Source organism: Scylla paramamosain, chromosome 12, assembly GCF_035594125.1.
Source record: "Scylla paramamosain isolate STU-SP2022 chromosome 12, ASM3559412v1, whole genome shotgun sequence".
Taxonomy (NCBI): domain Eukaryota; kingdom Metazoa; phylum Arthropoda; class Malacostraca; order Decapoda; family Portunidae; genus Scylla; species Scylla paramamosain.
This window is the reverse complement of record NC_087162.1, coordinates 1,340,001-1,350,000: the sequence shown is the minus strand read 5'-3', so window position 1 is coordinate 1,350,000 and position 10,000 is coordinate 1,340,001. Positions and strand designations below refer to the sequence as shown.

Here is a 10,000-nt window from a genome sequence, read left to right as displayed (position 1 = left end):
GGTTTAGAGCTGCCACTCCGTTTTGTGGGTCATTAATCAGTGCTAACTGCCCTGCGGCGTCCCTGGCACCCGCTCGTCTCTCCGCCTTCTTCTGCCTCGCCTAGCGGTGGCACTCTCCTCTCACTTGTCTTAACACTTTGAGTCACTTTTTCTTCCAACGTGTGTCTAGTACAGTCACTCCCATCTGTCTTGAGCAAGTTTTAAAATGCACCACAACAGGGAATGGAAATGTCTAGCCACATAAGTGATATCATTTGGTGTCTCCTCGCCGGTAGTAATGTCTTTTAGTGCCCTCGTGGATGTGAAAGGGCTTTTGGTGAATATTCTCTCTCTCTCTCTCTCTCTCTCTCTCCTTCTCTCTCTCTCTCTCTCCTCTCTCTCTCTCCTCTCTCTCTCTCACTCTCTCTCTCTGGTGACATTCTTATGTAAATTCACCTTTAGAATCCGCAAATGTATACATCAGCATTCTAGGAAAAATAGTATTACGGGCTTACATGATCATTTATTTCATACGCATCTATTATTTAGTTGATGCCTATGGAAAAGATTGCCGTGCGTGTATGTAAACCAAGAGTAAGTGACGGAGCGAAGTTTCTGGGAAGCCAATCGGTCGTCAGAATGTGTAAGATACGAGAGAGCTGTACGTAGTAGAGACAACAGAAATTCTGAGGAAAATGGCAAGACTGAAGTGATGAGAATGGGAAAGAAATGATGGTTTTTATTAAGATGTATACGCTGATGAATCGAAATAAACTAAACGAGGAGAAAACCGAAGAAAGTGGAGAGATGGAAGAGGATAAAACAGAACGATTCTATCAAGACGCAATTCTGGTCAAACAAAGTAAGCTAAACGAGAAAACGACACGAGGCAGAATAATATTATAGAGAGAGGGAGAATGATTATTATACCTTAGTCATATCGAAGAGACATGTAAATATGGCAGGAAATGAGAGGTAGAAATAGCGTGAAAAGAAGCTTTACACGAGAAGAAACCAGTGACAAAAAAACAAAACGAACGGAAGGTGGAGCGTGAGTGAAGTGAAAAATGAGAGGAAACAGATGAGAAAATGAGGAAGGCGAAGGGGATTAAAAGAAAAGGGGAGGAGAAATTTATGACAGACGCACAAGAGAAAGGGAAATGAGGGATAATCAAGAAAGTAAAGCAAAAATAAGATAAAAAAAAAACACATAAAGGGGAAGGGGAAGTACTGATATCAACGGGGGACCTGGGAACGTATGGAAAATATATGAGGGATAGTCAGAGAGGACATGAAGGTTAGACGAGCCGAGTGTGCGACGGAAGCGAGGCAAGGGAGAGGAAGCGGAGTGGTGTGGGGATGATGCTAGAGGGAGGAGGAAGGAGAGAAAACACCCTGAATGGAAAGGGGGAAGGAAAAGGAATTATGGAAGAGAGAGAGAGAGAGAGAGAGAGAGAGAGAGAGGAGAGAGAGAGAGAGAGAGAGAGAGGAGAGAGAGAGAGAGAGAGAGAGAGAGAGTAAACTAGTGTGAGGGACAAGGGAAGAAGGGAGAAGGAGGAAGAAAGAGGGAAGGAGTGAATGAACGACAGAAGAAGTAGAGAGAGAAGAGGGTGTGAGGAGGAAGGAAAAGGAAAAGGAAGAAGGGAGAAGGAGGAGGAGAGGAGGAGGGAAGAAGGCGTGAGGGAGGAAGGTATTCGATGTGCTAATGACCTCCAGGGTTTTTTTTGCTTCGGTAATAATGAGGAAGATGAGGAAATGTGAAGGCGATGACGGAGATGTTATTGACTGGCTGGAGAGGGGAGGGAGCGGAGAGGGCTATTCCTGCTGCCTCTCGTCACGTCCTCAAGCTAAAGTTGGATGCTGTGATCGCTAAAGACTCCTGCTTTTTTGTTTTATTTATCGGCACAGTGGTTTGCATTAGGAGTAGAGATGAAGTGTGACGGTGGCGCTTCGATCCTCACCACGCCACCACACTCAATTAAGACTCGACGCACGTTTTAAAGTCACCGCAAAATTGGTTATTATATTGCGGGACTGAGTGCGGTTTTATGTGTCAGTAAATGCAATGTGCGGCGCGGGACAAACTTGGCGGGGCTCCATACGGTGAATAATTTGAGGTATAATTAAAGACACAACATCTGTCACAGGGCAATTAATATCCATACGCCGTACACGTGGCCCTCGTGTTACTCTCTTTGTTTGCTTGGATATCAGCGTGTAAATGGAGACACGGATATCCACACACACACACACACACACACACACACACACACACACACACACACACACACACACACATACATACACACACACACACACACACACACACACACACACACACACACACACACACACACACACACACACACACACTCACACAGGCACATTTATAACCCTCACGGTACATAAAGCACCTACACACTTATCTTGCGAACACTAGATCACTTGGTGCTCTCACCACATGTTCTCCGCTCGCCCCTCTGTGATTAACTCGCCACTCCATCCCTGGTTTATGGAGTCGACATGAGGCCGGCCAAGACCAAGGCATCACCTGGACTTTAATTCGCAATTTACTCGTCGTTAAGGACGCGTCCAGTCAGGCGAGGGTGAGTGGGCAGGTTATATGCACCTTTTAGATCGCAATCTTAGTAAAAATGGGCCTCATTCTCTATTCATTTTGAGCCTCTCTTTTATAGCGAGTTAGCGGAGTATGAGGAGAGAAAAAAGTGACGCAGATAAAAGTGACGCTGATACGCGCCGATCTCACCGCTATTTTTTTCATCGCTCGGGATTTATGGCTGAAAGGAACGTATTGACGACACCGACGCTGAAAGGCGAGATCAAACAGTAATTAACGCATCTGCAACCCAGGCCACGAAACGGACGATGCTAAATGAAAACAGCTTCCTCGTCTCCGTCAAACTCAACCAGCTGTAAGCGGTCGCCGGGCCAACGCGATCAGGTCACATATTTCTTGGGCGCCTTAGCACGCTCTCTTCCCTACTGACGAAGGCCCCGCCAGGTGGTAATGCCCTCACCACCTTGGATAGAAACCATAATACTTGATTAAAATGCGCCTCAAATTGCCGTGTTTTCATTTGGTTTCTCCAGCGCATGCGCACATACGTCCCACACACACACACACTCACACACACACACACACACACACACACACACACACACACATGTGAACGCACGCACGCACACAAGAAAAATTAGAATGGGAGATGATCTATAAAACAAAGACTTCTCATAACTTTTCAAGGCCGCACAATGAAGCTTTTTGTCTGCATTCTATTTTACAGTCTTCCCATTCTCGGCTGCGAGCGAGCGGCAAGTGAAGCCTCTGATTCGATATCTAAAAGTCACACCTGTCTCTGTATAGACGACTTTAGGACAACAAAGGTGGCTTTACTAAGAAAAACAGATATAAAAGATAAATATGTCAACACTACACACATATATGCTCTCTCTCTCTCTCTCACTCTCTCTCTCTCTCTCGTCTCTCTCTCTCTCTCTCTCTCTCTCTCTCTCTCCTCTCTCCCTCCCTCTCTCTCTCCAGTACAAGAAGACAGCTTATATGCATTCCAATAATGTTCAGGGATGATGAGTTACGGCTGGCCGAGAGGTGGAACTGTCCTCAACCATATCGGAAGCAGCTGTCACCAGTCACCAGCCTCCTTCAGCTCAGCCTCTCTCCCCTGCATGCCACGCATCCTCCCTCCCCGCACGTCACTCCCCTCCTTCATTCACTTATCGCAAAGTTCTGTAATGTTCCCGTCACTTCACTAACTAAGAAATATAAAAATCACCAGCTTAATACTCAACAAGAAAAATCAAAACACGTTAACACGCATCGATAAAAATAAAAAAAAGAATAATAAATAATGCACATTTGACACTGACGTCATTCTAGCACCTACCGGGTGGCAGTTCCCTTGGGGCTTGTGACGCTGGACGTGTACCCTGGGCCATCAGGATACCTTGTTCTCGATGCTGCAGCGTGGTACAGGAGCAGCAGCGTGCCTACCTGTTGCGTCCCGTGCAGGAGTCGAGCTGGGCACCACACTGGACTGACTGGTCAACCATCTCGGACCCTACCCTGCAGTACCCCAGCTGCTCCGCGCCTCAACCTCCTCATTATGTGCTTTTTATATCTTATCTACTTATAACGACAGACATCTCCGTCTTCTGTGAGAGGAACTGTTAAGCAACCGTATGTCAAGCACAATGCACACTGGAGTTGAAGGCATATTAGACTCCTAAATTAATATTCGCGATAAAAGCTAAGCGGCATCCGTGGCTGACTGGAGACAGCGGTCAGGGGAGCATTGTTGATCTTGTTCCGTGGCATCACCCGCCCAAGGGGACACCAGCCGGCCTACCGTCAAACTGCATTACCACACCCATCATCCGCGTCTTACTCCTCGCCATTGCATCTCACCTGGTGGTTCATGTATTGCTCCTCACTGCCTGCACATCCTCGTTGCTCTGTTTGCAAGCCATAAACGTGGCACGCGTACATCTGGCAGGCATGGCATGTTGCAACCACCACTGCATGGGTACAGGTAGCCGCCGCGCCCCGCCAGAGGCACGATAATGTCCACCTTCTGCTCTTCACACTAACTGACTTAACTTATATCGTTCATACTGCTAAATGTACTCGTACTCAACAGGTTTATTACGCTAAAGTGTTATTAATTCATGTGTGTTTTCTAAATGTATTTTATTTACAAGTGTCCTATAGTGAATTCCAACAATGGGTGAGATATGGGGGATGAGGGGTGGCGGTAGGGCAGGGCAGCGATGCAAAGGCTGGGCTGGGGAAGGGGAGGGGAGGGTCGCAAAGGGCTGTAAGTGAACCTTTCTTGCCTGTCCACGAGGGGATGAAGGGATGGGAAGCTGCTCTAGGGACGCCCTGCACCACTACCTCTACCACCGCCACCGCCACCACCACCGCCACCAGCCTTCCATCATCACGTCACCACCACTGGAGTCTCTCTCTCATCATCTCATCGTTTCATCAAAGCCATAACCAAAATACTTTTTATTTGTGAGATCTATGGATCTATGGGAACCACTTCCACCCATAGAGGATATTCTTTTCATCTTAGTAATTATAATTCTACATCATCACAATCATCATTTTCATCATCATCATCATCATCATCATCATCATCATTGGTCTGTATCATTCCAGTGCCAGGAAAAGCCTTCCCCAATAGTTATGGGAGGCTTTATGTCACGTGCCACGCCATGCTTACTTAGGGCGCGTGAATAATAGTAAATAAATAAATAGATAAATAAAAGTATCTCACAAACGTATCAAACCAACTTGCCCGGATGTATGTATCTGTTACTTATCCGGTCAGTTATCTGTTCCAAACCTGTTTCCCACACAAAGCAGGGCAGATAAATGGAGAAAGAAAAACACGAACAGCATCACACCACAACTTAGTGGTATAAGCAGAAAAGAACAGTCTGTGACGAGACAGACAATCTCTGCTGATAAGTAGTACTTGCGTCAACAGCAGCTGCTGCTTAATAGCTGGTTAGAGAGCAATAACAGGAGGTGTAACAATGTAATCTGTCTACCGCAACACAATATTACACGTGCCTCTTACAGAGACGAGAGTTTCCGCTGTGAACGGTTGTCTTTCAAGGGTATCATCGCTCTCACACACAGATTTACAATAAAGAAGGAAATATCATGGGATACAAAAATACTTGGAGTTCTTAAGAAAGCGATCCACAGCATCCTGATGACACCTGAAGATTCCATCAAGAAATTTACATCTACAAGTGTGTGTGTGTGTGTGTGTGTGTGTGTGTGTGTGTGTGTGTGTGTGTGTGTGTGTGTGTGTGCGTGCTTGCTTGTGTGTGCGCGCGCGCGTGTGTGTGTGTGTGTGTGTGTGTGTGTGTGTGTGTGTGTGTGTGTGTGTGTGTGTGTGTGTGTGTGTGTGTGTGTGTGCATATGCGTGACTTATAAACAATCAAGATTTATGTGCTACTACTTTGTTTTTCCTCGTGTTATACAAGCAAGCGAGTCTGTCATTACGACGCAAAGGTGAGAATCAAGATGGAAATATGCAATGCTCATTTCTTGTCGGCTATTTAGGGATACATTTTTAAGAGAAGGAGAATGAAGACACAGTAATTGTTTTTAACATTACACTAACTAGCTTGTAAAAGTTTACGTTCAAGACTTCAGTACAATGTATAAGAATAGCAAAAGAAACTTGTTATTACTTTCTAATAAGTTCGCACGTGTTTATGCATAGTTCTCTCTCTCTCTCTCTCTCTCTCTCTCTCTCTCTCTCTCTCTCTCTCTCTCTCTCTCTCTCTCTCTCTCTCTCTCTCAGTCTCGATCACACATGAATTTCTCCTCAATGTTGTGAATAAATTAAGGAAGGCAACAGGTAGGCAGGTGAGAATCGCACCTGTCCCCTATCGCAGCACCCCCCGCTCCAGTCACACTCCGATCTCTTACTGCGACCTTCGTCTCACTCACTACCACCTTATCTCCCTCCTTTCTATTCACCTCTGCTACATCCACTCAGATAAGACGGCAATACGGGCGCTAGTTATAGAGGCACACGCAAACGGTACAGTACATAGGGAGGAGTTGCATTTTCGTTACATTTACTGTGGAGGAAGTGCATACATACGTGAGGCCACTGCTAACACGCACACTCCCACTCATCGGCAGTCCCACCATGTTACAAATATGCAAAAAGGACAAGCGTCGAGGGATAATTACAGGCGCAGTAAGGACTTCTCCGTCTCTCTTTCCCTCTGTTTCTCTCTCTCTCTCTCTCTCTCTCTCTCTCTCTCTCTCTCTCTCTCTCTCTCTCTCTCTCTCTCTCTCCCCCACGCTCGCTTTTCTTCCCCGCCTTGCATACACTCGGCTCAGCTGCTTCCGTGCATTCTCGCGACACGCCACCTGCATCTCATCATTGGCTTGATACAGATACTTGTTTTCTGACAGGATATTGTTCAGTTGATATGTATACACCGTTTTATATGCGTGTGTGTGTTTTTTTTTCCTAGTGTGTGTGTGTGTGTGTGTGTGTGTGTGTGTGTGTGTGTGTGTGTGTGTATTGAGGCAGATGTGTATTTGCTTTTGTCTCTCTATTTCTCTCTCTCTCTCTCTCTTGGTCTGTCTTTATGCCTGTCTGTCTGTGTGTGTTTGTCTATTTGTCTGTCTTTCTGTCAATTTGTCATTTTGTCTGTGGTATTCTGTTTATATCAATTAATTTGTCAGGTTGTTCATCTGTCTATCAATTTATCAATTTATTTTAAATTCTTTTGTTGTTTTATGTCTGTATCTCTCTCTCTCTCTCTCTCTCTCTCTCTCTCTCTCTCTCTCTCTCTCTCTCTCTCTCTCTCTCTCTCTCTCACACACACACACACACACACACACACACACACACTCACGAGGATATATAGCATGATCTTTGCCTGATAATAACGGCCAATAAGCATAAATAACATCTGGTGATTACCTGATAAGAAAAATATTGAACGAAACTGTGAAAATTTATTCCCGGTGTTCGGATGGTGGAGGAGGAGGCAGAGGTAGTGTTGGTGGTGGTAGTGATGGAAAGAGAGAGAGAGAGAGAGAGAGAGAGAGAGAGAGAGAGAGAGAGAGAGAGAGAGAGAGAGAGAGAGAGAGAGAGAGAGAGAGAGAGAGAGTCTGCAAAATTTATGCTACGACTACAATTATTACTACCTATACTACTACTACTACTACTACTACCACTACTACTACAACAACTACTACTACTACTACTACTACTACTTCTACTACTGTTACTACTACTACTACTACAACTTCTACTACTACTACTACCACCACCACCACCACCACCACCACCACCACCACCACCACCACTACAACACTCATTCATTCACACAAATCCATCACCACACATAACTCTTCCCTCCTTACAGGCTTCCCTTGAATCAGAGTTCACCCCCAGAACGAAGGCTAAAGTTCTAAGGCGCATCCAGCCAGCATATGGAGAAGCGACACACTTTAGCACAAGTATCGACTGGGCCACGCAAGTTCCACGCCTCGTACGCCAGAGCCCCTTATGGTAGCCCCTCCCTCTCTTCTCCCAACCAAGGTCCTCTCTCTCTCTCTCTCTCTCTCTCTCTCTCTCTCTCTCTCTCTCTCTCTCTCTCTCTCTCTCTCTCTCTCTCTGTGCTTCGCTTGCATAATACTACTTACACGGAACGTTTCCCAAAATTTTGCCCATCATAAAAGTGTCGATTGATACTGCATTTTCCTCAGGTGCGGAGACGATGGGAAGAGATAAACGCGAGTCTTTTGTTTGCGCGGTTGACGTGATAGTCGGGGCGAAAGAAGCTTGGAAGAGGCGGCATTGTGGGAAGTAATGGGAAAACGAGGCTATTGTGGCCTGGAGATGGAAGGCTGGAGAACAGGGAGCGGGGAAGGAGGAAAAGGGAAAGAGAGGAGAGGAGGGAGAGGAAGAGCTGCAGGCAAAAGGGAGGAGCTAGGGTGGTGGTATAAACAAGCACAGGGAGACAAAACAAGAGCTGACAAAAGTGAGGAAAAGGATGATACAAAGGGAGGAACTATATTAGCGTGGGTGAAAACGATGAAGGATGTAAAGGAGAGAGAGAGAGAGAGAAAAGGTGGTAGTGTGAATAAAAGTGGGTAAAAGGTAATGTGCATATAGGAACAAAGAAAAGTTATCCTCCCACAGGCACCTTACTTAACGGCCCAGGTGAGCTGAATGGAGGTAAAGAAAAGGTTATATAAGAGGTCTTATGGATTTTGGCAACGATTAAAGTCTCGGAACAATTCACCCACTGCTAGCGACCCGGATCCTGAGAGAGAGAGAGAGAGAGAGAGAGAGAGAGAGAGAGAGAGAGAGAGAGAGAGAGAGAGAGAGAGAGAGAGAGAGAGAGAGAGAGAGAGAGAGAGAGAGAGAGAGAGAGCTATCACTACTACTACTACTATTACTACTTCTAAAACAACAACAGCAGCAGCAGCAATAGCAACAGCATCAGCAACAACAACGACAACAACAACAACAACAACAACAACAACAACAGCAACAACAACAACTACTACTACTACTACTACTACTACTACTACTTCTACTACTACTACTACTACTACTACTACTACTACAACTACTACTACTACTACTTCTACTACTACTACTACTACTACTACTACTACAACTACTACAACAGTACCTCATATGATACAAATGAGATGGATAGCTTAAAATCTGCCATCAACAGTGTAATTTCTTGTCAGAAAAATAGTAATGAAAGTATACTCTTGATTACGCCTGATGAGGTGCGTCAAGCACTGCGGAGAGTGAGGCCTGGAAAGGGAGAAGGTGAGGGTGACCTGATGTCTGACCATCTCATACATGCTGGTGATGTGTTATACGGACACTTGTCTGTACTGTTTTCAGCCATGTTGAGGCACGGTTTCTCTCCCCACAGCATGATGAAAGGGGTTATGATACCGCTTCCTAAAGGTCGTTGGGCAAATCTTAATACCAGTGAAAATTACAGAGCGATTACTCTTAGTAGTTTGATGAGTAAAATACTGGATAATATTGTATTGATGAGAGAAAGGGATAAACTATTGACCAATGATTTGCAGTTTGGGTTCAAAGAAGGAACATCCTCTACTATGTGTACAGCAATGGTGAGAGAAACTGTGTCTTATTATGTATCTAAAGGTACAACTGTTTATGGGTTTACTTTAGATGCAAGCAAGGCTTTCGACAGAGTTAATTATTGCAAATTATTTGATATTCTATTGAAACGTAATGTATGTCCTCTTATATGTAGATTATTGTTAAACATGTACGTAAATCAAAAACTAAGCGTAAGATGGAATGACTTACTGTCTAGTACATTTGAAGTGAGTAATGGAGTCAAACAAGGTGGTGTGATCTCTCCTATACTGTATTGTGTTTATGTAGACGGGTTACTCACGGAATTGCGAGACTCTGGCGTTGGCTGCTAC

At 45.1% G+C, this 10,000-nt stretch overlaps 1 long non-coding RNA gene across 1 annotated transcript in view; it reads right to left on the bottom strand.

Moving 5' to 3' along the window:
* LOC135105497 (uncharacterized) overlaps positions 1-4,422 on the bottom strand; it is a 38,246-nt gene extending 33,824 nt beyond the window's left edge. The window contains exon 1 of the long non-coding RNA XR_010270866.1: positions 3,903-4,422. This is a non-coding gene — a long non-coding RNA (uncharacterized LOC135105497). The remainder of the gene's footprint in view (positions 1-3,902) is intronic.
* Between the last annotated feature and the right edge of the window lie 5,578 nt (positions 4,423-10,000).